Source organism: Gadus chalcogrammus, chromosome 12 (genome assembly GCF_026213295.1).
Source record: "Gadus chalcogrammus isolate NIFS_2021 chromosome 12, NIFS_Gcha_1.0, whole genome shotgun sequence".
Lineage (NCBI taxonomy): Eukaryota > Metazoa > Chordata > Actinopteri > Gadiformes > Gadidae > Gadus > Gadus chalcogrammus.
The window spans coordinates 10,072,749-10,099,869 of record NC_079423.1 but is presented as its reverse complement, the minus strand read 5'-3'; the positions used below and the strand labels follow the sequence as shown (position 1 = coordinate 10,099,869).

Sequence of the window (27,121 nt, the reverse complement as noted above, 5' to 3'; positions counted from 1 at the left end):
AGGATGGTGGGTTAAAATTGATTAATTTAGAAAGGAGAAAGAAAGCCCTTAGGGTGAAAATGGTGGTGAGATATCTAAAGGACAAGAGGGATCATATATGGAAGGTGTTTTTAAGGGAAGCAATTAATAAGTGTGGTGGGTGTGGAGAGAGTGGAGTGTATATGGAACTAAAGAAAGGTATGTTGGTAGGAGTGTCTGAGTTTTATAAGGAGGTGTTGGGAGCGTGGGGAGAGTTTGTGAAATGTGTGAAGTATGAGTGTAAGGATGTCAAGCAGGTATGGGAGCAACCAGTGTTTTTAAATCCAAAAATCACATTTGAGGGGAACACAATTTATAACAGGATGATTTGGAGAGCAGGGGTTAGGAAGGTGAAGGATTTAGTTTATGAGTATGTACCTGGGTTCATGAGGGCACAGGTAATGGTCGACGAGGTGAGGGAAAGAGGGGATGAAATATGGTTGGGTACGGCACAGGGAGTGTTGGAAAGGATCAAGGAGGGTATGCCGAGAGAATGGGTTGGGATGATTGAGAGAGAGGCTGTGGTGAATGGAGAAGGTGAGATAGAAATGTATGTGGGGGAAGGAGAAAGGAGGGTGAGTCTGAAGAGTGTGAAAACGAGAGTAATGTATAGATGTTTAAGAGGGAAAGAAGTGAGGAGACCGGCTGCAGAGAAAGTATGGGTTAGAGTGATGATTGATATGGATGTAGGGGGAATATGGAGGAATTTAAGAGTGAAATGGAATTGTATTGAATGTGAAGATTTTGATTTCCTTTTGCGGCACAATAGGGTGTTTAACAATTTAATAATCAGTAGGTTTGATGTGAATGTGAGGAAGAATGTGATGTGTGCGGAGTGGGGTGGAAACGTGTATGCATGAGTTTGTTGAATGTTGTGAGTTGGAGGGATACTTTGTGAAAATTAAAGGATTAATAAACAGATGTTGGGGAGGAGGGTTTGTGGAGAGAATGGAATGGAGAGAGTTGTGGCTGTTTGGGGTGACAGTAGGTGGAAGGTTTGTAATGTTAATCTGTTAAATTATGTTTTAAGCCACGCAAGGTTTGCTGTCAAGCTCAGGAGAAATTTGGCCCATTATGAGAAGAAGAGAGTTGAGGTATGGAGTGTTTTTAAGAGTAATGAGAAGAGATGTAAATATGGTGTATAGTTATGTTGGGGAAGATGAGTTTATGGGAGGGTTTGTGGAGGGGACTTTTGTTGTGCTTGGAGGCAATGGGAAGTGAAATTGGATTTTGGATGAGTTGAAGGGGGCGCCTACGGGCTGGAGGTGCGGTTAAGAGGTCAGCAGGGTGACTGACTATTTTTATTTCTTGTTAATTAGTGTTTCAAGTTCATGACTTTTTGATTTGGTGAGGGGCCAGTGTATTGAAGGTTTTTACAAAAGCATCCTGGCTAACCCAGTATTGTTTGTAGTTATTTTTGTTTGAGATGGATCTGAAGTATCTTTCTTGTTTTATTTGTTTGTTTTATTTATGCATGATGGTGTATGTTATATTTTGTGTTAATAAAAAAGAAAAAAAAAAAAACACGCCCGATCTCGTCTGATCTCGGAAGCTAAGCAGGGTCGGGCCTGGTTAGTACTTGGATGGGAGACCGCCTGGGAATAACAGGTGCTGTAAGATTTTTCTTTTTCAACTCAAGCTCATTGCCTCCGTGGCCTACCGTGACCTGATGCTTACTGCCAACCGCTTTGGAGGATTTAAGCAACATACAAAGACTGACAACGTCTCTCAAAACTATTTTTGTGAAACATGAGGACAGTATAGTGATACTGCCAGCAGGGAGAACCAGAGAGCTGAAACGACAGTTGTACATTTCTTAAACTTTCACCAACACAAACACGCACGCTCACTTCAGATCATGGGAGGACGTCAAAAAATCACCACCCATCCTCTGACCCTTTAACCGTTAACCTTGGTTCAAACATTTAACATCACACGCACACGCAGTGTATTGCAGATATTAATGAATTCAGATGTCACAATGATCGTTTACATGGATAAGGAGTCCTACTGAATCAATTACTGCCGTTTATATCTAACTAATGATTGTTTTTGTAAAAGTGTAACGTCGAGCCTCAGCAGGTTTCTCACTCCTTATGTGCTACTGTATAAAACCTGGTTTTGCGCCAGCACTATTTGCTTACGGCCATACCACCCTGAACACGCCCATTGAGGAAGTGATACGCCCATTGAGGAGTGTTTGGTGTGCTTGAGTGGTGAGAGGAGGACGGTGTTGGAGCGAGGATTCTTTTGGTGGTAAATCAAGTATTTATAGATATTTTTTTGGTTAGTTTTGCGTCTAGTCGTTTATTCCCCCGACAGCTTGCTGTTTGGGGGAGTATTAGTATACTTTAGTTCGGTTTTTTTTCGATGTCTCACGCGGTTTCGAAAACTCGAATGGAAGACGGCATGGAACGGAACACGGCTCCTGCTGCGGTGACGGATGGTGGTTGTGTGGCGAAGAGGACATCGGAGGACGTACTAGGCGGGAGACCGGTGACTGCGGAGAGAGCAACAAGAGAGAAGGAGGACAAGGTTGCGGATGGTGGCCCGAGCTACTGCAGGGAGTTGTCTGTGGCTGTCGCGTCAGACTAGGTCTGCAGCGTTTTGGTTTGAATTCACAGGAAAAAGCAGGTGTGTGTGTGTGTTTGTGGGTGTCGCGTCAGACTAGGTCTGCAGCGGTTTGTTTAAATCCACAGGGAAAATGCACGGGAAAAATTAAAAACAGAAAAATTAAATAGAAAAAATAGGTGGTGTGTTAGCCGCGGTAAATGAGAGTTTATTAAGATTAAGAGAAGCGCGAGTCAACTAATGAGTGTCAGCTGTCCGCGGTTCTACTGATTTGGTTGTGCTGCATTCAGCTCACAGGTGCTTATTTATCTGGTTGGCGTTTAGTTGGTGAGACACACTGGTGAGAGTAACACGGAAATTAAACTGTGCTTGCTCTCAGTTTGGAAAAAGTGCTGTGCAGGAACGTAACGCTGAAAATTGGAGAGGCTGCCGGTAAGCGCTTGACTCGTTGGTTGAATTTGTGGCGTATACGGTCGGCATGTTTGGAGCTTGGCGTTTGCACTGATTGTCACCATTGTAGTGTTTTAATGTTGGTTAAAAACGGGACGAAAGCTTAATGGCCTGGGCGCATTGCATCTGAGACTTTGCAGTCTATTAATTGTGGTCCCAGTGAAATAGCTGTAACTCTTTTAACCACGCATCTCCAGTTGCGCACGGGCGCTTCATATTTCATAGTGGGGTTGCTCATGTTCAATCTAATGTATACTCACTTTGCACAGGATTATAACATATTTGCACATTTCATCCATGTATTTGCATTTTGCACATTTATTGCATTTTGCACATTTTCAAGTGACAACTAACTACTGCTCTGTGTATCTTCATGTCTGTTTATCTTAGGTTTTTTACCTAAGGGCTAAGGACTAAGGGCTAACCGTTGCAAACCTTTGGACTTGTGCTCTATATTCTAAATAAAAAGAAAAAAAAGAGGAAAGACCAAAAACGGAAACAACTGTTGTCTGTCCAGTCCTTGAGCGAAACCCAGTGCCTTCAGAACTCCTTCAGTGTAACATCCTTTTCGAGTTGGGGAAAAACACAGTGCTTAAAACCAACCAAACAAAACTGAAAAACTCACCAAAAACCAAAACAAAACCGTACAACTTGACAGTAAAAAACCGGCAGCCAGCTGGTTGAGGATCCAGCCAGACTGAATCGCCAAACCAGCCCGCCTACCGCTGAGTCCACGCCCAGCCCGCCTGCCGCTGAGTCCACGCCCAGCCCGCCTGCCGCTGAGTCCCGCCCAGCCCGCCTGCCGCTGAGTCCACGCCCAGCCCGCCTGCCGCTGAGTCCACGCCCAGCCCGCCTGCCGCTGAGTCCACGCCCAGCCCGCCTGCCGCTGAGTCCACGCCCAGCCCGCCTGCCGCTGAGTCCACGCCCAGCCCGCCTGCCGCTGAGTCCACGCCCAGCCCGCCTGCCGCTGAGTCCACGCCCAGCCCGCCTGCCGCTGAGTCCACGCCCAGCCCGCCTGCCGCTGAGTCAACGCCCAGCCCGACTGCCGCTGAAAATCCAGGCCCATCGATCTTCCAAAGCCCGAAATGGCAGATTCAAAGTCTCTGCAACAGCTGAAAAGAGAGAGAACGACTGCCAAGCAGAGGTTCACCCGACAAGCAAACTCACTTCTGAAGTCCTGCCGGAAAATGTCGGCGGAAGAACTGATGGAAGCCTTCAGCAAGGTCAAGCTTGAGGCTGAAAAGGTGATGGAGGCAAATGAGGGGGTGGAAATCTTCACAGACGAGTCGGAGCTCGAAGCCACTGTGAAAGCAGACATCAATGCTGAGGTGAAGAGAACGACGGAGGACTGCGAACAGAAACTGGAAGAGGTGGAGGATGTCGTCCAAAAGGTGCTGTGGCAAAGTTTTGGCTGCGCTGAACTCGCTCTGGCACTGGAGGCAGCTGAAAAGGACTGCAAGCGGCTGACGGGAAGAAAGTCCGACCTGAGGCTGGAGGTTTATGAGCTGATGCTCAGCAACCTTGAGCGGCTGGTGAAGAGAACGAAAGACACCATGCGGCAATGGACTCGGTGGGTCCCAGATGAGGAGCGACCTGACTTCCAGCAGCGCATCAGGAATGTGGAGGGCTCACTGTTGGAGTTAACCTCTGAGAAGGCTGGCCTGCTGCAGACAAAGCTGGACAGCAAGTCCTCAGAAAAAACATCACAACAGTCACCCACCATCAAGCTGAAGCCAACAGCGCTTCCACAGTTTGATGGCAACAAGCGCAACTTCTACCTCTGGAGGAGGGAATGGGAGGCACTCCAAAGGCAAGGAGAACCAACCGGGTCCAAAGAGGTGAAGAAGATCCAGCTGTTGGGCAGCCTGGAGGACAAAGTGGCAAGAGATCTGCGCCTGTCAATTTACGGGACGGCAGAGGAGATCTTCCGGGTCCTCGAAAACCGGTTCGGCAACAAAAATTCTATTGCACTGGAAATCATTGAGGAACTACAGGCGCTGCCACCAGTAAAAAGTCACCAACCTAGGAAGATTGTGGACTTAATCCAAATGTGGAAAGGGCCCTGTACGACCTCAGTGCACTGGGAAACACTGGCGCTCTAAAGAACCCACTCGTCACGAAGTCCCTGGAAAGTAAGCTGCCAGAGGGCCTAAAGAAAGAATGGCTGCATGTGGCAGAAGAGGAAGACTCTGAAGACGCCTCCCCGGAAGACAGGTTTGACATGCTCCTCAAGTTCCTGAGAAGTCAGGAGAAGATTTATGAGCAGCTAGACCAACTGAAGGATGATGAACCCAGCAGGAGAGACATTAGAGTCCCACAAAGGCATGCGCACACAAAGACCACCAACTCCCAAAGCACCCAAGCACCCTGCGTTGTCTGTGGAGAGAGGGGCCACAGAAAAAAGCTGTACTACTGCAAAAATTCAAAACTCTCAAGTACCTGAGAAGAAGGAAGCAGTTGAGCGGATCGGCGCATGTGGGAGGTGTCTCGAGGTCCACGACGTTTACGCAGAGTGCAAGACCACCTTCCTGTGCAAGAACGAGGAGTGTAAGGGTGCTCCAGGCCTGGGTCATCACTTCTACCTCTGTCCCAAAGCTGGAAGCCAAGGCGATGGGCCACGGCGGCCAAAGCCCAGTCCAGCACAAGGTGGAGGGAAAAAGGGCACAGAGGCCCAAGAAGAGTTCCTGAGGAGCCTGGCCCCCGACCTTGCTCAGCGATGTCGGAACGCGTTCTGCAACTCTGTCGCCAAGACGTCCACCTCTGAAGTGCCAGGGAGGGGTCTGCTGGCAGAAAATGGCCTTGAGGAGTTCCCTGTCATCATGATGATCCTGGAAGTCACCGCAAACGCTGGCCAAAAGATTGGGACGTTAATAGACTTGGCGTCCGACACAAATTACATAACTCATGAAGCTGCTGGTGAGCTGAATTTGAGGAGGAGTGAGGTTGTGACGCTCATAGTCCATGGAGTCGGTGGGATGCAGGTGACAGTGGAGACCAAGCGTTACCTCCTGAAGATCCGGTCTCAACTTCAAAAGGAACCCTCAGATCCCACCAGCTCGTGTGCTACGGGCTGGACAGGATCGCAAAGGTCCGTAGTCATGTGCCACCCAAAACTCTGCAGAAACTATTCACCGACGTCCCTCTCCATGAACTGGTCGTCCCACCAAGATCGAGCTGCTCATCAGCCACAAAGAAGGGCAACTCGTCCCTCAAAAGGTGCGCTCTATCGGTGACCTTGTCCTGTGGGATGGTCACACCTCGGGGAAAACAGTGGGCGGTCTCTCATCCGGACCTCTGGAGGAAGTCAAAATCATCACTGCCCACGGGTCCAGAACCCACTTTGCTCGCTCCATGCGCACAGCAGCTGTAGGGTACAGGGAGATCACCCCGGCCCAGTACAGCCACCTCAACTTGCCCAAGCCACTACATCTTCTGCCAGTCGAGACTTCATGACCTGGTGAAGTGGGACAGCATCGGGGCCACGTGCGAGCCCAGGTGCGGCGGCTGCAGGTGTGGAAATTGCCAGCCTGGAGGGAAGGAGATGCAATCTCAGAGGAGCGAGAACTGGAGCAAATAAAGAGTGGACTGACATACACCACCGAGATCGCCACAGCGAGAAACCACACTGGCATGCCAAATACCCCTGGGTGGAAGACCCAGCAACACTGCCGAACAACAGGAGAGCTGTCGAAGCAACATTCCTGAGGACAGAAAAACAGTTGGCAAAGGAGCCAAAATGGAAGGCGGCCTACAAGCTCAAGTCCATGAGATGGTCGACCGGAGAGCTGCAGTCAAACTGTCCAAAGAAGATTCGCAAGCTGGGACGGGCTGTGTGGTACATCAGCCACTTGATTGCTCCAAATCCGCACTCTGTGACTACACCAGTCCGTTTGGTCTGGAATAGTAGTCAGAAATTCAAGGGCCAGAGCCTGAATGACCTACTCCTCAAAGGTCCAGACGTCCTTAACGACATTCGTGCTGTCCTCATCCGATTCCGGCAAGGGGTCTTCGCCGCACTGGGGACATAAAAAAAATGTACAATTCTGTATGGCTTGAGGACCAAGAAGTGCATCTCCACCGCTTCCTGTGGAGAGACTCTGAGGAGGAGGACATCCAGGAATATGCCATCACGAGGGTCAACATTGGTGACAAACCAGCAGGCTGTATCGCACAAGTCGCCATGCGGGAAACTGCAAATTTGCCCATGTTCCACCATCTCGCAGAAGAGCGTCGAGTGCTGGAGCAAGACGCGTACGTCGATGACATCTTGGTCTCGAATGACAACCTGAACAAGCTCAAGCAAATCACGGCAAACGTTGAGCACATCCTGGAAGCTGGTGGATTCTATATGAAGCCATGGGTCTACTCAGGCCAAAGTGGGAGGTCAGAACCAGGTGACCCCCAGAAGAAAGGACCCTCAGTGATGGTCCAAAGTGGGAGGTCAGAACCAGGTGACCCCCAGAAGAAAGAACCCTCAGTGATGGTCCTCCCAAACCAACTCTCAGAGGAGAACAACAAAGCCCTAGGTCTTGGGTACGATCCAGAGCACGACAAGCTTCACCTAATGGTGGCTGTGAACTTCTCCAAAAAGAAGAAGAAAATGCGGCTAGGAGTAAACCTGTCAAAAGAGGAAGTCAGGGCCCAGGCACCAAATCCACTTACCCGGCGAGAGCTCCTCAGTCAAGTCTCTGGGCTGTACGATCCCCTCGGCCTTGCAGCACCGGTCAAGCAGAAGGGAGCCATCCTGGTAAGAAGAGCATTCCAGGAGGCAAGAGTTAAGTACAGTCCAGCTGAGGATACATGGGACGCACCTTTGTCCGAGGGCCTTCGGGAAGACGCCGTCTGCCTCTTTGAAGACTACGCTGAGCTCAGTCGGGTGAAGTTCACTAGAGCCTTGACACCACCTGACTCTTGTGCCAAACCCTGCGGTATCACCTTCTCCGATGGCAGCGAGCGTTCCTATGGTGCTGTACTGTACCTACGGTGGGAAATGGCACACACTGTGACCCTACGACTGGTCGAAGCCAAAGCCAGGTTGACTCCTCTAGACCACAAGGGCGACGCTGTCAAGGCTGAAGTCTGCGGTGCCGTCTACGCTGGCCGTCTAAAGAAGTACTTCCAGAAGCACTGTAGTATTCGTGTGGAAAAGTGGTACCACCTGATCGACAGCCGGACAGTCCTGGGGGCCATCCAACGTGAGAGCTACGGCTACCAAACGTTTTTTGCCAATAGAATTGGAGAAATCCAAGGCAGCACAAACGTCCAAGACTGGCGGTGGATTCCTGGGCCACTCAACATCGCAGATATTATCTCAAGAGGGGCAAGCCCGGAGGAGCTGACGAAGACACTGAATGGCAGCTTGGTCCCAAGTTTCTGAGCCTCCCCGAGCGTGAGTGGCCCGTGAAATCTGCAAAAGATGTTGCTGTGGAAGCCAGAGAGAACATCATGCGCATCCAGAAGAAGGCATTCGTTGCTGCACTGACCCGATCTGGAGCAAAGAAGGAACCCAAGACGGAACCAAGCTCAAACCCCACTAATCTGCACAGGCCTCCTGCTGGGTCGGCTGTCACAAATCTGGTGAAAATCCAGCGGTTCAGCAGCCTAACCAGACTGGTAAAGTCTCTTGCACTGGTCTGGAGGGCCGCAAAGAAATTTCTCAGTCTCGAAGCCCGGGGGAAACCAAAGTGGGAGGCAGTCCAAATGACCGGTACAGTCACTGTGGCCGAGAGAGAAGACTCCTTCCGAGACCTCTGCCTTGCGGCACAAGAAGGAGCTACCTTCCCTGACACCACAACAAACCGGCTGGTCGCGTACAGGGACGAAGCCAGCGGGCTGTTGCTGTGCGGTGGCAGGGTCCAGCACTTTAAAGAAGATGGCCGTGCTGTTCCACTGATCCCCTTCAACACCTGGTTGGGGACTCTGCTGGCACGCCAAAGTCACCAAGAAGGCCATGAAGGAGTTGCTGGCACTCTACTAAGAATGCGGCAAATGGCTTGGGTTGTGCAAGGCAGGAGACTGGCTCAACAAGTCATCAATAAGTGCATCCACTGCAAAAAGGCCAGAGCTCAAGTCTGCCAACAAGTGATGGGTGACCTACCTGTAGAAAGGGCAAGACCTGCTGCGCCGTTCCAATTCATATCAGTCGACCTGTTCGGACCTTACCTGGTCAGAGATGACATCAAAAGAAGAGTCTCCATGAAAGTCTGGGGAGTCGTCTTCTGCTGCATGGCAAGCCGGGCTCTGCATATCGACCTTGTCAACAGCCTTTCAACAGAAAGCTTCCTCATGGCCTACCAAAGGTTCACCGCCATCAGAGGGCACCCCACCAAGGTCTGGTCAGACCCTGGAACCAACTTTGTTGGTGCAAAGTCTCTGCTGGAAGACCTTTACAGTTTCCTGGGTAGCCAATACATGCCAAACCTGGAAGAGTATGCTGTGAAGAATGGGACAAGCTGGACATGGAAAGTGCTCCCTGCCGATTCACCGCATCGAAATGGAGCTGCAGAAGCTGCCGTAAAGATCACAAAGAGAGCCCTTCAAAGTCTGAGCACCCAGGCAAACCTCACCTTCAGCGAGTTCCTCACAGCCCTCCAGATGGCAGCAAACCTGGCAAATGAGCGGCCTATTGATGCAAGAGTGCAGAGTCGGGAGGACCGCGTTCATTACGTGACGCCAAACTCTCTCCTCCTTGGTCGAGCATCGCAGACTGGTGACCTCAAGTCCTTTGACTTCCAGAACTACCCCTACAAACGGCTCCGAGAGATCCAAACCCAGGTCAACGAGTTCTGGAAAGCCTGGTCCCAGCTCGCAGGCCCCAACCTGTTCGTCAGGTCCAAGTGGCACACCGCAGAAAGAAATGTTTCTGTTGGTGACATTGTTTGGCTCTGCGATCAGAATGCCTTGCGGGGGCAATTTAGACTTGGTCGAGTCGTCACCGTATCCTCTGACCCAAAGGGCATCGTTAGAGATGCTGAAGTTCTTGTCACCACAGGCAGCTGTGTCTCAGTTCACCCTCAGCAACCAGCAGTCCACACCTCTGGTGACCGGAAAGAGTTACGCAACTGTGTGGTACTGCGCAGAGATGTTAGGCGGCTCATAGTTTTATTGCCTGTTGAGGAGCAGTGCCCCTAATGGTGATGTAGGGCTTTTTGGGTGCGACCTTCCTGTCTAGGCACAGGAAGCTCGAGTGGGAGGTGTCGCGTCAGACTAGGTCTGCAGCGTTTTGGTTTGAATTCACAGGAAAAAGCAGGTGTGTGCGTGTGTGTGTGTGTGTTTGTGGGTGTCGCGTCAGACTAGGTCTGCAGCGTTTGTTTAAATCCACAGGGAAAATGCCGGGAAAAAGTAAAAACAGAAAAATTAAATAGAAAAATAGGTGGTTTGTTAGCCGCGGTAAATGATATTTTATTAAGATTAAGAGAAGCGCGAGTCCACTAATGAGTGTCAGCTGTCCGCGGTTCTAACGATTTGGTTGTGCTCATTCAGCTCACAGGTGCTTATTTATCTGGTTGGCGTTTAGTTGGTGAGACACACGGGTGAAGTAACACGGAAATTAAACTGTGCTTGCTCCTCAGTTTGGAAAAAGTGCTGTGCAGGAACGTAACGCTGAAAATTGGAGAGGCTGCCGGTAAGCGCTTGACTCGTTTGGTTGAATTTGTGGCGTATACGGTCGGCATGTTTGGAGCTTGGCGTTTGCACTGATTGTCACCATTGTAGTGTTTTAATGTTGGTTTAAAAACGGGACGAAAGCTTAATGGCCTGGGCGCATTGCATCTGAGACTTTGCAGTCTATTAATTGTGGTCCCAGTGAAATAGCTGTAACTCTTTTAACCACGCATCTCCAGTTGCGCACGGGCGCTTCATATTTCATAGTGGGGTTGCTCATGTTCAATCTAATGTATACTCACTTTGCACAGGATTATAACATATTTGCACATTTCATCCATGTATTTGCATTTTGCACATTTATTGCATTTTGCACATTTTCAAGTGACAACTAACTACTGCTCTGTGTATCTTCATGTCTGTTTATCTTAGGTTTTTTACCTAAGGGCTAAGGACTAAGGGCTAACCGTTGCAAACCTTTGGACTTGTGCTCTATATTCTAAATAAAAAGAAAAAAAAGAGGAAAGACCAAAAACGGAAACAACTGTTGTCTGTCCAGTCCTTGAGTGAAACCCAGTGCCTTCAGAACTCCTTCAGTGTAACATCCTTTTCGAGTTGGGGAAAAACACAGTGCTTAAAACCAACCAAACAAAACTGAAAAACTCACCAAAAAACCAAAACAAAACCGTACAACTTGACAGTGGCTGTGGAGCTTGTGGGAGAGGAGAAAATCCTGATGATGGAGATGCTAAGGGCGATGCAGAGTGTATGTGGATTGGTCTTGGGATGTCGCTACCTCTCATTGAACCAATATGAAGTAACGATGAATCACCCCAACGGGAAGAGGCGATTGTTGGATGGTTTTAGGATAAGGGGGACCAGCGTCGTCGCAAAAGACTTGACTGCAGATGAGATGGTGGTGTCCTTTATGAGTCTACCAGTGTACATTACGGATGAGGAGATTCTGAAGAAGCTTGCGGACTGGGTGTGGAGGCAGTTTCGCCGATTGCAAGGAGGAAGTGGCCTGGGATGACCATATGTGAGGGTACACGGTTTGTTAAGGTGAAGTTTAACAAGGAAGTACGGTCCTTGCCTTGGTCCACACGTTTTGACACTGAAAAGGGTGCTGAATATTTCCGAGTCATCCATGACAGACAATTAAAGGTGTGTAGATTGTGCATCCAGCCTGGACATATAGTGAGGGACTGTCCTGACTTCCTCTGTCGGAAGTGCGGGAAGCAGGGACACTATGCAAGGGAGTGTGTGGCTGTGATTAAATGCAGAGAGTGTGGTAATAGAAAGGGAAATTGTGTGTGTAAGGAGGAGCAGGTGGGAGGGGGTGCCCTCTCAGTTGACCCAGACTCAAGGGCTGTATCGTTGGAGAGTGAGGAAAGTGGAGGGGAAGAGAGTGCGGAAGAGGAGATGGAGCACGGGGAGCTGTCTGACGGGGAGACAGTCTTGGACAGTCAGCTACAGGTTGTGCTGAAGGACCCGGGTGTGGGGGGCATGGGGTTGCCCAGGGGGCAAAGCTCTCAAGGAGAGCTTTCCTCTCTACCGGCATCTGGGCACCCTACACCAGCGGAGGGCGTAGCCAAGGTGCCGCGGGGGTCTGGACAGTTGGGGAACGAGGCGGGACATGGCACGGGGGCTAGCCTAGAAGTGGATTTGGTTGTGTCAATGGCCCCGGCATCAGGGGGAGATGGGGGCACAGAGTTGGGGGGGGGGCAGGAGCTCTCAAGCGGGGCTCCTCTCTTTACAGGCGCCCGGGTGGCCTACAGTAGAGGAAGATGCAGCCTGGGGGTCTTGTGCTGTGACTATTGAGGCTACAGCCGACGCGTCTCATTGGCGTGGTATGGCGCCTATAATTTCCCCCCCCACACTGGCTGATGGAAGGGAGAGGGAGAATAAGTCTGGGAATGAGGCGTTGGGTGTTTGTAGGGAGAGGGCGCCCAGGGTCAGACGCAGGAGAGGGGTTGATTCCGATGAGGAACAGAGGAACTTGAAAAAGAAAGGGGTACGTAAAAAAAAAGAAAAAGATTTTAACAGTAATACCCACTCTGTGTCTTTTGATTTCAATGGTCACACTCACATCAATTAATATCAACGGTCTTAACAATATGGCGAAGTTTGATGAGGTGTTAATCAATTTTAAATCCGATATTTTAGTGCTGCAGGAAACAAACTGGACACAGGCTAAAATGCCAGAAATCAAGGAGAAATGGAGGGGACTGTTATTCGTCAATTGTGGGACGGCAAGATCGTGTGGTGTGGCAATACTTGTAAAGGAGGATGTGGTTGGGAATGTGAAGGAGGTTCTGAATGATGGGAAGGGGAGGATTTTCACAAGTATTTTGTTAGGAACAGCACTTTAGTCATGGTAACGGAATCAGGGACGTTAGGATTTAGTGTGTAGTGTGGGCATTGTTTTTCCTGCTTGTTAAGACCTGGCAGACCACTCCGACGCAAATGTTTGTTGTGTATGATTAGGGTTAACCTCTATATGATTGTTGCGTACATTTGTGATTATCAACTGTCTGTATGTCTTCTGTGTGTCATACTGTGTTTGGTTATGACCGTAAAAGATTGTAAATTACTGTAAATACGGAATTTTAATTGTAAACTATATTTTTTGATAATAAAAAAAAAAAAAAAAAAAAAAAACACGCCCGATCTCGTCTGATCTCGGAAGCTAAGCAGGGTCGGGCCTGGTTAGTACTTGGATGGGAGACCGCCTGGGAATACCAGGTGCTGTAAGCATTTTCTTTTTCAACTCGAGCTCATTGCCTCCGTGGCCTACCGTGACCTGATGTTTACTGCCAACCGCTTTGGAGGATTTAAGCAACATACAAAGACTGACAACGTCTCTCAAAACTATTTTTGTGAAACACGAGGACAGTATAGTGATACTGCCAGCAGGGAGCACCAGAGAGCTGAAACGACAGTTGTACATTTCTTAAACTTTCACCAACACAAACACGCACGCTCACTTCAGATCATGGGAGGACGTCAAAAATCACCACCCATTCTCTGACCCTTTAACCGTTAACCTTGGTTCAAACATTTAACATCACACGCAAACGCAGTGTATTTCAGATAATTAATGAATTCAGATGTCACAATGATCGTTTACTTGGATAAGGAGTCCTACTGAATCAATTACTGCCGTTTATATCTAACTAATGATTGTTTTTGTAAAAGTGTAACGTCGAGCCTCAGCAGGTTTCTCACTCCTTATGTGCTACTGTATAAAACCTGGTTTTGCGCCAGCACTAATTGCTTACGGCCATACCACCCTGACGCCCCCTACAGTGTCGGAGTACGTAGTGTTTTTTTGGACAGCCGCATGGTAAATTGTTTGTTCTGGTGGAGAGAATTTTGGAGTGTTGCTATCTGGTCTAACAACCCAGTTATTTTGTGTTTTTTTTCGTCCCCCGCAGTCATAGACTGTTGGGGGATCGCCCTGAGTTATTATATATATACTTTTCCAGTCGTTTTTGTTTGTTTGCAACGGTGGAGGCGAGAATGATCCGGGGCCTAGCTTCGGCGAAGCCACCGGGCGAAATGAGTGCCGGCGGGCAGCGAGCTGGAGGGACGGTGAATGGAGCAGGACTTGAGGTGGAGGAGGACGGAAAAGCTGGCGGGTTGCGAGGAGGAAGGAGTGTTGCGGAGGAGTCGGGAGGAGAAAGGAGAGAAGGAGAGAGCGGGGGAGATGGGAACGGCAAGGCGGCTGGAGGCGGGCAAGAGCAGGTGGCTGGTGGAGAAACAGTGGACGGGATTAAGAAGGTAGAGCGCATGTATGAGAGGAGGCTCACGGTTTGCGTGGAGCAGTGCGGGGACGTTATACCCATAGGAGAATTAATGAAGGCTATGGCGGTCGTGTGCGGAGAAATCAGGGCCTGTAGGGTGCTGGCCCTCGGGAAGCTGGAGGTGACGGTGTGCGGAGAGAGGGGGAAGGACCGTCTGCTCGATGGGTTTAAAATACACAACACTAGGATTATTGCCAGAGAACTATGTAATGACGAGCTGGTGGTTTCCTTTCTTACCCTGCCAGCATACATTTCTGATGCGGAAATCCTGGATAAACTAAGTGGGTGGGGAGTCCGGGCGCTTTCGTCCATCAAGAGGAGGATGTGGCCGGGCACCAATATTGCCGATGGTACAAGGATTGTACGGGTCAAATTTAATGAGCTCGTGCAATCCTTGCCATATTCCACTAAATTCAATACCGCAACGGGTGTTGAATACTTTAGAGTAATCCACGACCGCCAGATGAAGGTTTGCAGGAGCTGTATGCAGCCGGGCCACATCCTGCGTGAGTGCCCGGATTTTACCTGCCATAATTGTGGATGCCAGGGCCACTACGCTCGGGAGTGTGCCACTGGGGTGGCAAAGTGTCTGACATGCCGGAGGAGAGAGAGAGACTGTATATGCCCGGTGGAGAAGGAGGCGGAGGAGGACGGCGGCGAGCTGGATGGTGACGAACCGGGGGCGCCGGATGACGGTGGTGGTGAGGACGAGGAGGAGGGCATGGGCGCGAGCATGGACCGGGACGGTGTCTCTGGGGGGGAGGAATTCCCCACGTTGCTGGAGGAGGAGCTCACCTCGGGCCAGCCTGCGGACCTGAGGGGAGAGCGGAGCGAGGGCCTGCCGCGGCGGCAGGGAGACAGGAGCGTGAGAGGCAGAGGTGAAAGACGGGAAGGGGTAAGAATGTTTGGGGATGGGACGGGGAAAACTGTACTTAATATGACTTGGGGCAATGATGAGGTGGGTGAGAGTGGGGATTTTGTTGATAATACTGTGAGGGAGGGGAGCTCGGGGAGTGATATGGACATGGAGGAGCTAAGGGAGGCGAAAAAAAGGCTGTCCGCAAAGCAAAAAACGGAGGGGAGTGGGAAGAAGAATAAGAATTGTTAATTTTTTTGATGAAGGTTATTGTGCTAGCTGGCTCTTTTTCGTTGGTTTTTCCTTATTTTATTTTTTATTATTTATGGCTTTGGTTATTTTTTCCCTGAATGCGAACGTTATGAGAACTGAATATAAAAGAAATGCCATATTGGAAAGAGTTGCGAGCTAGTGGAATTCTGGGGAAAAATCAAGGGGCTGCTGGGAGGGTGCAGTGTGGGAGACTGCTGGGTGGAACGGGGGTGGGAATTGTCTGTACTCTTGGGAGTGAGTAGGAAATATAGAAATTGGAAAATGATCAATATGATCTTTGGATTCGCAAGGAGGGCGATTTTTAACAGACGCGATTTTGCGCTGTATGAAAGGAGAAAGTTGGATGCATGGAGGCTGTTTGTGAATGAATGGAAAAGACACTTACGAATGCTGTATGTTGTGGACGAGGCTTTGTTTGTGAGTATGTTTGTAGAGAGCGCGGGAGTATGTGGTGTGAATGAGAATGGAATTGTATGGATGACTGAGCAGGGCACCGTTTGGGGTTGATTTGGGTGGTTTAAAGGGGGTGGTTTATTTTTGGAGGTGGGAGAGTGGAGGGTTTTTTGTGGGATTTTGGTTTTGTGTGGTTTTTTCGAATGAGGGGTGGTTTAATTTTGTGGGTAAATGGTCGAGGTTAAAAGAATCTGTGTTTGGCTATTCGGTTTGTGCTTTGGGATTGAGGGGCGGTTTAATTTCGAGGGTAAGTGTATTCGGGAAAAGATACTGCTTTTGCTGTGTTGTTCTTATTTTAATTTAAAAGAGAAAGTGTGCTTAGTTAATTGTTTGTGCGGTTTCTGAGGGTGGTTTAATTTGTGGGACTGTTTTTCATTTACTTTTATTTGATATACGTATAAATTAATGTGTAATTGTATACAATTGAATCTATATTTGATAATAAAAAAGAAAAAAAAAACACGCCCGATCTCGTCTGATCTCGGAAGCTAAGCAGGGTCGGGCCTGGTTAGTACTTGGATGGGAGACCGCCTGGGAATACCAGGTGCAGTAAGCTTTTTCTTTTTCAACTCGAGCTCATTGCCTCCGTGGCCTACCGTGACCTGATGTTTACTGCCAACCGCTTTGGAGGATTTAAGCAACATACAAAGACTGACAACGTCTCTCAAAACTGTTTTTGTGAAACACGAGGACAGTATAGTGATACTGCCAGCAGGGAGCACCAGAGAGCTGAAACGACAGTTGTACATTTCTTAAACTTTCACCAACACAAACACGCACGCTGTCGTGGCAATTTCTGTATCAGATATTGCGTCTAAGCAGATGAGATATTTAGATGCAAAAAGCACACAATACTGTTGACAATTAGTGGTTATATATATTTGTATTAAAAGTTCGAACAAAGATACATCACAACATGCATCAACAAACAACATAACAGGCATACATTACAATAATCTGGGGCCCCAGATGGGAGCTTCTCTTTGCGTGTTACTTCATTCTCTGAAGGTACGCTCAGACAAGTCCACCGAGTAGCTAAAGTCCATGAGTTCTTATTCGTTTGGGTTTATTAGGGGGTGGTCTCCCAATACCAAAAGCCTTTGTGTACCAGATGGTTATCTTTACAACTGCAGCTGTGGGGAATGCATTGGAGGGGGTAGCGGCCGTGCCATCGACCCCCTAGCTTTGTTGACGCTAGCCAGGGGGTCGAGAAATCAGGCCCACACATCAAAGGATTGCATGGAAGGTGATTTACAAGACAAGAAACATAGGAAAGGGCAGGCAATAAAAAATGCATCTCTCTACCCCTGACGGTTTACACTTTAAATGACCCAAAAGGAGCCCAGAAGGCAGACACTATATAAAATTACACAGAATAGCAACAAAACTTAAATTCATATAGACCAAAACAATACAACATGTAGATTTTCCATCACAACGCTCACTTCAGATCATGGGAGGACGTCCAAAAATCACCACCCATTCTCTGACACTTTAACCGTTAACCTTGGTTCAAACATTTAACATCACACGCACACGCAGTGTATTTCAGATAATTAATGAATTCAGATGTCACAATGATCGTTTACTTGGATAAGGAGTCCTACTGAATCAATTACTGCCGTTTATATCTAACTAATGATTGTTTTTGTAAAAGTGTAACGTCGAGCCTCAGCAGGTTTCTGACTCCTTATGTGCTACTGTATAAAACCTGGTTTTGCGCCAGCACTAATTGCTTACGGCCATACCACCCTGAACACGCCCGATCTCGTCTGATCTCGGAAGCTAAGCAGGGTCGGGCCTGGTTAGTACTTGGATGGGAGACCGCCTGGGAATACCAGGTGCTGTAAGCTTTTTCTTTTTCAACTCGAGCTCATTGACTCCGTGGCGTACCGTGACCTGATGTTTACTGCCAACCGCTTTGGAGGATTTAAGCAACATACAAAAACTGACAACGTCTCTCAAAACTATTTTTGTGCAACATGAGGACAGTATAGTGATACTGCCAGCAGGGAGCACCAGAGAGCTGAAACGACAGTTGTACATTTCTTAAACTTTCACCAACACAAACACGCACGCTCACTTCAGATCATGGGAGGACGTCAAAAAATCACCACCCATTCTCTGACCCTTTAACCGTTAACCTTGGTTCAAACATTTAACATCACACGCACACGCAGTGTATTGCAGATAATTAATGAATTCAGATGTCACAATGATCGTTTACATGGATAAGGAGTCCTACTGAATCAAATACTGCTGTTTATATCTAACTAATGATTGTTTTTGTAAAAGTGTAACGTCGAGCCTCAGCAGGTTTCTCACTCCTTATGTGCTACTGTATAAAACCTGGTTTTGCGCCAGCACTATTTGCTTACGGCCATACCACCCTGAACACGCCCGATCTCGTCTGATCTCGGAAGCTAAGCAGGGTCGGGCCTGGTTAGTACTTGGATGGGAGACAGCCTGGGAATACCAGGTGCGGTAAGCTTTTTCTTTTTCAACTCGAGCTCATTGCCTCCGTGGCCTACCGTGACCTGATGTTTACTGCCAACCGCTTTGGAGGATTTAAGCAACATACAAAAACTGACAACGTCTCTCAAAACTGTTTTTGTGAAACATGAGGACAGTATAGTGATACTGCCAGCAGGGAGCACCAGAGAGCTGAAACGACAGTTGTACATTTCTTAAACTTTCACCAACACAAACACGCACGCTCACTTCAGATCATGGGAGGACGTCCAAAAATCACCACCCATTCTCTGACACTTTAACCGTTAACCTTGGTTCAAACATTTAACATCACACGCACACGCAGTGTATTGCAGATAATTAATGAATTCAGATGTCACAATGATCGTTTACATGGATAAGGAGCCCTACTGAATCAATTACTGCCGTTTATATCTAACTAATGATTGTTTTTGTAAAAGTGTAACGTCGAGCCTCAGCAGCTTTCTCACTCCTTATGTGCTACTGTATAAAACCTGGTTTTGCGCCAGCACTAATTGCTTACGGCCATACCACCCTGAACACGCCCGATCTCGTCTGATCTCGGAAGCTAAGCAGGGTCGGCCCTGGTTAGTACTTGGATGGGAGACCGCCTGGGAATACCAGGTGCTGTAAGTTTTTTCTTTTTCAACTCGAGCTCATTGACTCCGTGGCCTACCGTGGCGTACCGTGACCTGATGTTTACTGCCAACCGCTTTGGAGGATTTAAGCAACATACAAAAACTGACAACGTCTCTCAAAACTGTTTTTGTGAAACATGAGGACAGTATAGTGATACTGCCAGCAGGGAGCACCAGAGAGCTGAACCGACAGTTGTACATTTCTTAAACTTTCACCAACACAAACACGCACGCTCACTTCAGATCATGGGAGGACGTCAAAAAATCACCACCCATTCTCTGACCCTTTAACCGTTAACCTTGGTTCAAACATTTAACATCACACGCACACGCAGTGTATTGCAGATAATTAATGAATTCAGATGTCACAATGATCGTTCACATGGATAAGGAGTCCTACTGAATCAATTACTGCCGTTTACATCTAACTAATGATTGTTTTTGTAAAAGTGTAACGTCGAGCCTCAGCAGGTTTCTCACTCCTTATGTGCTACTGTATAAAACCTGGATTTGCGCCAGCACTATTTGATTACGGCCATACCACCCTGAACATGCCCGATCTCGTCTGATTTCGGAAGCTAAGCAGGGTCGGGCCTGGTTAGTACTTGGATAGGAGACCGCCTGGGAATACCAGGTGCTGTAAGCTTTTTCTTTTTCAACTCGAGCTCATTGCCTCCGTGGCCTACCGTGACCTGATGTTTACTGCCAACCGCTTTGGAGGATTTAAGCAACATACAAAGACTGACAACGTCTCTCAAAACTATTTTTGTGAAACACGAGGACAGTATAGTGATACTGCCAGCAGGGAGCACCAGAGAGCTGAAACGACAGTTGTACATTTCTTAAACTTTCACCAACACAAACACGCACGCTCACTTCAGATCATGGGAGGACGTCCAAAAATCACCACCCATTCTCTGACACTTTAACCGTTAACCTTGGTTCAAACATTTAACATCACACGCACACGCAGTGTATTTCAGATAATTAATGAATTCAGATGTCACAATGATCGTTTACTTGGATAAGAAGTCCTACTGAATCAATTACTGCCGTTTATATCTAACTAATGATTGTTTTTGTAAAAGTGTAACGTCGAGCCTCTGCAGGTTTCTCACTCCTTATGTGCTACTGTATAAAACCTGGTTTTGCGCCAGCACTAATTGGTTACAGCCATACCACCCTGAACACGCCCGATCTCGTCTGATCACGGAAGCTAAGCAGGGTCAGGCCTGGTTAGTACTTGGATGGGAGACCACCTGGGAATACCAGGTGCTGTAAGATTATTCTTTTTCAACTCAAGCTCATTGCCTCCGTGGCCTACCGTGACCTGATGTTTACTGCCAACCGCTTTGGAGGATTTAAGCAACATACAAAGACTGACAACGTCTCTCAAAACTATTTTTGTGAAACACGAGGACAGTATAGTGATACTGCCAGCAGGGAGCACCAGAGAGCTGAAACGACAGTTGTACATTTCTTAAACTTTCACCAACACAAACACGCACGCTCACTTCAGATCATGGGAGGACGTCCAAAAATCACCACCCATTCTCTGACACTTTAACCGTTAACCTTGGTTCAAACATTTAACATCACACGCACACGCAGTGTATTTCAGATAATTAATGAATTCAGATGTCACAATGATCGTTTACATGGATAAGGAGTCCTACTGAATCAATTACTGCCGTTTATATCTAACTAATGATTGTTTTTGTAAAAGTGTAACGTCGAGCCTCAGCAGCTTTCTCACTCCTTATGTGCTACTGTATAAAACCTGGTTTTGCGCCAGCACTAATTGCTTACGGCCATACCACCCTGAACACGCCCGATCTCGTCTGATATCGGAAGCTAAGCAGGGTCGGGCCTGGTTAGAACTTGGATGGGAGACCGCTTGGGAATACCAGGTGATGTAAGCTTTTTCTTTTTCAACTCAAGCTCATTGCCTCCGTGGCCTACCGTGACCTAATGTTTACTGCCAACCGCTTTGGAGGATTTAAGCAACATACAAAGACTGACAATGTCTCTCAAAACTATTTTTGTGAAACATGAGGACAGTATAGTGATACTGCCAGCAGGGAGCACCAGAGAGCTGAAACGACAGTTGTACATTTCTTAAACTTTCACCAACACAAACACGCACGCTCACTTCAGATCATGGGAGGACGTCAAAAAATCACCACCCATTCTATGACACTTTAACCGTTAACCTTGGTTCAAACATTTAACATCAAACGCACACGCAGTGTATTTCAGATAATTAATGAATTCAGATGTCACAATGATCGTTTACATGGATAAGGAGTCCTACTGAATCAATTACTGCCGTTTATATCTAACTAATGATTGTTTTTGTAAAAGTGTAACGTCGAGCCTCAGCAGCTTTCTCACTCCTTATGTGCTACTGTATAAAACCTGGTTTTGCGCCTGCACTATTTGTTTACGGCCATACCACCCTGAACATGCCCGATCTCGTCTGATCTCGGAAGCTAAGCAGGGTCGGGCCTGGTTAGTACTTGGATGGGAGACCGCCTGGGAATACAAGGTGCGGTAAGCTTTTTCTTTTTCAACTCGAGCTCATTGACTCCGTGGCGTACCGTGAACTGATGTTTACTGCCAACCGCTTTGGGGGATTTAAGCAACATACAAAAACTGACAACGTCTCTCAAAACTGTTTTTGTGAAACATGAGGACAGTATAGTGATACTGCCAGCAGGGAGCACCAGAGAGCTGAACCGACAGTTGTACATTTCTTAAACTTTCACCAACACAAACACGCACGCTCATTTCAGATCATGAGAGGACGTCAAAAAATCACCACCCATTCTCTGACACTTTAACCGTTAACCTTGGTTCAAACATTTAACATCACACGCACACGCAGTGTATTTCAGATAATTAATGAATTCAGATGTCACAATGATCGTTTACATGGATAAGGAGTCCTACTGAATCAATTACTGCCGTTTATATCTAACTAATGATTGTTTTTGTAAAAGTGTAACGTCGAGCCTCAACAGCTTTCTCACTCCTTATGTGCTACTGTATAAAAACTGGTTTTGCGCCAGCACTAATTGCTTACGGCCATACCACCCTGAACACGCCCGATCTCGTCTGATCTCGGAAGCTAAGCAGGGTCGGGCCTGGTTAGTACTTGGATGGGAGACCTCCTCAGAAGCCCAGGTTGATGTAAGTAGTGACGGGTGTCACCAAAAGAAAAAAAAAAAAACACGCCCGATCTCGTCTGATCTCGGAAGCTAAGCAGGGTCGGGCCTGGTTAGTACTTGGATGGGAGACCGCCTGGGAATAGCAGGTGCTGTAAGCTTTTTCTTTTTCAACTCGAGCTCATTGACTCCGTGGCGTACTGTGACCTGATGTTTACTGCCAACCGCTTTGGAGGATTTAAGCAACATACAAAAACTGACAACGTCTCTCAAAACTATTTTTGTGCAACATGAGGACAGTATAGTGATACTGCCAGCAGGGAGCACCAGAGAGCTGAAACGACAGTTGTACATTTCTTAAACTTTCACCAACACAAACACGCACGCTCACTTCAGATCATGGGAGGACGTCAAAAAATCACCACCCATTCTCTGACCCTTTAACCGTTAACCTTGGTTCAAACATTTAACATCACACGCACACGCAGTGTATTTCAGATAATTAATGAATTCAGATGTCACAATGATCGTTTACATGGATAAGGAGTCCTACTGAATCAATTACTGCCGTTTATATCTAACTAATGATTGTTTTTGTAAAAGTGTAACGTCGAGCCTCAGCAGCTTTCTCACTCCTTATGTGCTACTGTATAAAACCTGGTTTTGCGCCTGCACTAATTGCTTCCGGCCATACCACCCTGAACACACCCGATCTCGTCTGATCTCGGAAGCTAAGCAGGGTCGGGCCTGGTTAGTACTTGGATGGGAGACCTCCTCAGAAGCCCAGGTTGATGTAAGTAGTGACGGGTGTCACCAAAAGAAAAAAAAAAAAACACGCCCGATCTCGTCTGATCTCGGAAGCTAAGCAGGGTCGGGCCTGGTTAGTACTTGGATGGGAGACCGCCTGGGAATAGCAGGTGCTGTAAGCTTTTTCTTTTTCAACTCGAGCTCATTGACTCCGTGGCGTACTGTGACCTGATGTTTACTGCCAACCGCTTTGGAGGATTTAAGCAACATACAAAAACTGACAACGTCTCTCAAAACTATTTTTGTGCAACATGAGGACAGTATAGTGATACTGCCAGCAGGGAGCACCAGAGAGCTGAAACGACAGTTGTACATTTCTTAAACTTTCACCAACACAAACACGCACGCTCACTTCAGATCATGGGAGGACGTCAAAAAATCACCACCCATTCTCTGACCCTTTAACCGTTAACCTTGGTTCAAACATTTAACATCACACGCACACGCAGTGTATTGCAGATAATTAATGAATTCAGATGTCACAATGATCGTTTACATGGATAAGGAGTCCTACTGAATCAAATACTGCCGTTTATATCTAACTAATGATTGTTTTTGTAAAAGTGTAACGTCGAGCCTCAGCAGGTTTCTCACTCCTTATGTGCTACTGTATAAATCCTGGTTTTGCGCCAGCACTATTTGCTTACGGCCATACCACCCTGAACACGCCCGATCTCGTCTGATCTCGGAAGCTAAGCAGGGTCGGGCCTGGTTAGTACTTGGATGGGAGACAGCCTGGGAATACCAGGTGCGGTAAGCTTTTTCTTTTTCAACTCGAGCTCATTGCCTCCGTGGCCTACCGTGACCTGATGTTTACTGCCAACCGCTTTGGAGGATTTAAGCAACATACAAAAACTGACAACGTCTCTCAAAACTATTTTTGTGAAACATGAGGACAGTATAGTGATACTGCCAGCAGGGAGCACCAGAGAGCTGAACCGACAGTTGTACATTTCTTAAACTTTCACCAACACAAACACGCACGCTCACTTCAGATCATGGGAGGACGTCAAAAAATCACCACCCATTCTCTGACACTTTAACCGTTAACCTTGGTTCAAACATTTAACATCACATGCACACGCAGTGTATTTCAGATAATTAATGAATTCAGATGTCACAATGATCGTTTACATGGATAAGGAGTCCTACTGAATCAATTACTGCCGTTTATATCTAACTAATGATTGTTTTTGTAAAAGTGTAACGTCGAGCCTCAGCAGCTTTCTCACTCCTTATGTGCTACTGTTTAAAACTGGTTTTGCGCCTGCACTAATTGCTTACGGCTATACCACCCTGAACACGCCACGGTAGGCCACGGAGGCAATGAGCTCGAGTTGAAAAAGAAAAAGCTTACCGCACCTGGTATTCCCAGGCGGTCTCCCAGGCGGTCTCCCATCCAAGTACTAACCAGGCCCGACCCTGCTTAGCTTCCGAGATCAGACGAGATCGGGCGTGTTTTTTTTTTCTTTTCTTTTGGTGACACCCGTCACTACTTACAGCAACCTGGGCTTCTGAAGAGGTCTCCCATCCAAGTACTAACCAGGCCCGACCCTGCTTAGCTTCCGAGATCAGACGAGATCGGGCGTGTTTTTTTTTTCTTTTGGTGACACCCGTCACTACTTACAGCAACCTGGGCTTCTGAGGAGGTCTCCCATCCAAGTACTAACCAGGCCCGACCCTGCTTAGCTTCCGAGATCAGACGAGATCAGGCGTGTTCAGGGTGGTATGGCCGTAAGCAATTAGAGCAGGCGCAAAACCAGGTTTTATACAGTAGCACATAAGGAGTGAGAAAGCTGCTGAGGCTTGACGTTACACTTTTACAAAAACAATCATTAGTTAGATATAAACGGCAGTAATTGATTCAGTAGGACTCCTTATCCATGTAAACGATCATTGTGAACCTCCTCAGAAAAATAAATCTGGCCTTTCCACTGCTTTCTACTCCTATTCAGTAGGTTGTCATCCCACCTAGTTTCCTGTAAACACAAAATATCAGCTCTTATGTCCAATATGGCATTTCTTTCATATTCAGTTCTCATACCGTTCGCATTCAGGGAAAAAATAACCAAAGCCATAAATAATAAAAAATAAAATAAGGAAAAACCAACGAAAAAGAGCCAGCTAGCACAATAACCTTCATCAAAAAAAATTAACAATTCTTATTCTTCTTCCCACTCCCCTCCGTCTTTTGCTTTGCGGACATCCTTTTTTTCGCCTCCCTTAGCTCCTCCATGTCCATATCACTCCCCGAGCTCCCCTCCCTCACAGTATTATCCACAAAATCCCCACTCTCACCCACCTCATCATTGCCCCAAGTCATTTTAAGTACAATTTTCCCCGTCCCATCCCCAAACATTCTTACCCCTTCCCGTCTTTCACCTCTGCCTCTCACGCTCCTGTCTCCCTGCCGCCGCGGCAGGCCCTCGCTCCGCTCTCCCCTCAGGTCCGCAGGCTGGCCCGAGGTGAGCTCCTCCTCCAGCAACGTGGGGAATTCCTCCCCCCCAGAGGCACCGTCCCGGTCCATGCTCGCGCCCATGCCCTCCTGCTCGTCCTCACCACCACCGTCATCCGGCGCCCCCGGTTCGTCACCATCCAGCTCGCCGCCGTCCTCCTCCGCCTCCTTCTCCACCGGGCATATACAGTCTCTCTCTCTCCTCCGGCATGTCAGACACTTTGCCACCCCAGTGGCACACTCCCGAGCGTAGTGGCCCTGGCATCCACAATTATGGCAGGTAAAATCCGGGCACTCACGCAGGATGTGGCCCGGCTGCATACAGCTCCTGCAAACCTTCATCTGGCGGTCGTGGATTACTCTAAAGTATTCAACACCCGTTGCGGTATTGAATTTAGTGGAATATGGCAAGGATTGCACGAGCTCATTAAATTTGACCCGTACAATCCTTGTACCATCGGCAATATTGGTGCCCGGCCACATCCTCCTCTTGATGGACGAAAGCGCCCGGACTCCCCACCCACTTAGTTTATCCAGGATTTCCGCATCAGAAATGTATGCTGGCAGGGTAAGAAAGGAAACCACCAGCTCGTCATTACATAGTTCTCTGGCAATAATCCTAGTGTTGTGTATTTTAAACCCATCGAGCAGACGGTCCTTCCCCCTCTCTCCGCACACCATCACCTCCAGCTTCCCGAGGGCCAGCACCCTACAGGCCCTGATTTCTCCGCACACGACCGCCATAGCCTTCATTAATTCTCCTATGGGTATAACGTCCCCGCACTGCTCCACGCAAACCGTGAGCCTCCTCTCATACATGCGCTCTACCTTCTTAATCCCGTCCACTGTTTCTCCACCAGCCACTGGCTCTTGCCCGCCTCCAGCCGCCTTGCCGTTCCCATCTCCCCCGCTCTCTCCTTCTCTCCTTTCTCCTCCCGACTCCTCCGCAACACTCCTTCCTCCTCGCAACCCGCCAGCTTTTCCGTCCTCCTCCACCTCAAGTCCTGCTCCATTCACCGTCCCTCCAGCTCGCTGCCCGCCGGCACTCATTTCGCCCGGTGGCTTCGCCGAAGCTAGGCCCCGGATCATTCTCGCCTCCACCGTTGCAAACAAACAAAAACGACTGGAAAAGTATATATATAATAACTCAGGGCGATCCCCCAACAGTCTATGACTGCGGGGGACGAAAAAAAACACAAAATAACTGGGTTGTTAGACCAGATAGCAACACTCCAAAATTCTCTCCACCAGAACAAACAATTTACCATGCGGCTGTCCAAAAAAAAAACACTACGTACTCCGACACTGTAGGGGGCGTCAGGGTGGTATGGCCGTAAGCAATTAGTGCAGGCGCAAAACCAGGTTTTATACAGTAGCACATAAGGAGTGAGAAAGCTGCTGAGGCTCGACGTTAGACTCTTACAAAAACAATCATTAGTTAGATATAAACGGCAGTAATTGATTCAGTAGGACTCCTTATCCATGTAAACGATCATTGTGACATCTGAATTCATTAATTATCTGAAATACAC

General features: G+C 47.9%; 11 non-coding genes across 11 annotated transcripts; 10 read left to right on the top strand and 1 right to left on the bottom strand.

The window, feature by feature from the left end:
- The first annotated feature begins 17,763 nt into the window (after window positions 1-17,763).
- On the top strand, window positions 17,764-17,882 carry LOC130398217 (5S ribosomal RNA). The gene has a single exon (XR_008900797.1). It is a non-coding gene; the product is annotated as a 5S ribosomal RNA (ribosomal RNA).
- A 519-nt stretch (window positions 17,883-18,401) lies between these two features.
- Window positions 18,402-18,520, top strand: LOC130394921 (5S ribosomal RNA). Its single transcript, XR_008898033.1, has one exon. It is a non-coding gene; the product is annotated as a 5S ribosomal RNA (ribosomal RNA).
- Window positions 18,521-19,039: 519 nt separating this feature from the next.
- LOC130401216 (5S ribosomal RNA) lies at window positions 19,040-19,158 on the top strand. Its single transcript, XR_008903681.1, has one exon. It is a non-coding gene; the product is annotated as a 5S ribosomal RNA (ribosomal RNA).
- Window positions 19,159-19,687: 529 nt separating this feature from the next.
- Window positions 19,688-19,806, top strand: LOC130395292 (5S ribosomal RNA). The gene has a single exon (XR_008898365.1). It is a non-coding gene; the product is annotated as a 5S ribosomal RNA (ribosomal RNA).
- Window positions 19,807-20,325: 519 nt separating this feature from the next.
- On the top strand, window positions 20,326-20,444 carry LOC130395781 (5S ribosomal RNA). Its single transcript, XR_008898796.1, has one exon. It is a non-coding gene; the product is annotated as a 5S ribosomal RNA (ribosomal RNA).
- Window positions 20,445-20,963: 519 nt separating this feature from the next.
- On the top strand, window positions 20,964-21,082 carry LOC130395728 (5S ribosomal RNA). The gene has a single exon (XR_008898751.1). It is a non-coding gene; the product is annotated as a 5S ribosomal RNA (ribosomal RNA).
- Window positions 21,083-21,601: 519 nt separating this feature from the next.
- On the top strand, window positions 21,602-21,720 carry LOC130395391 (5S ribosomal RNA). Its single transcript, XR_008898451.1, has one exon. It is a non-coding gene; the product is annotated as a 5S ribosomal RNA (ribosomal RNA).
- Window positions 21,721-22,239: 519 nt separating this feature from the next.
- Window positions 22,240-22,359, top strand: LOC130395208 (5S ribosomal RNA). The gene has a single exon (XR_008898290.1). It is a non-coding gene; the product is annotated as a 5S ribosomal RNA (ribosomal RNA).
- A 648-nt stretch (window positions 22,360-23,007) lies between these two features.
- LOC130395629 (5S ribosomal RNA) lies at window positions 23,008-23,127 on the top strand. The gene has a single exon (XR_008898667.1). It is a non-coding gene; the product is annotated as a 5S ribosomal RNA (ribosomal RNA).
- A 648-nt stretch (window positions 23,128-23,775) lies between these two features.
- LOC130394920 (5S ribosomal RNA) lies at window positions 23,776-23,894 on the top strand. Its single transcript, XR_008898032.1, has one exon. It is a non-coding gene; the product is annotated as a 5S ribosomal RNA (ribosomal RNA).
- Window positions 23,895-24,754: 860 nt separating this feature from the next.
- Window positions 24,755-24,874, bottom strand: LOC130394823 (5S ribosomal RNA). Its single transcript, XR_008897944.1, has one exon. It is a non-coding gene; the product is annotated as a 5S ribosomal RNA (ribosomal RNA).
- Between the last annotated feature and the right edge of the window lie 2,247 nt (window positions 24,875-27,121).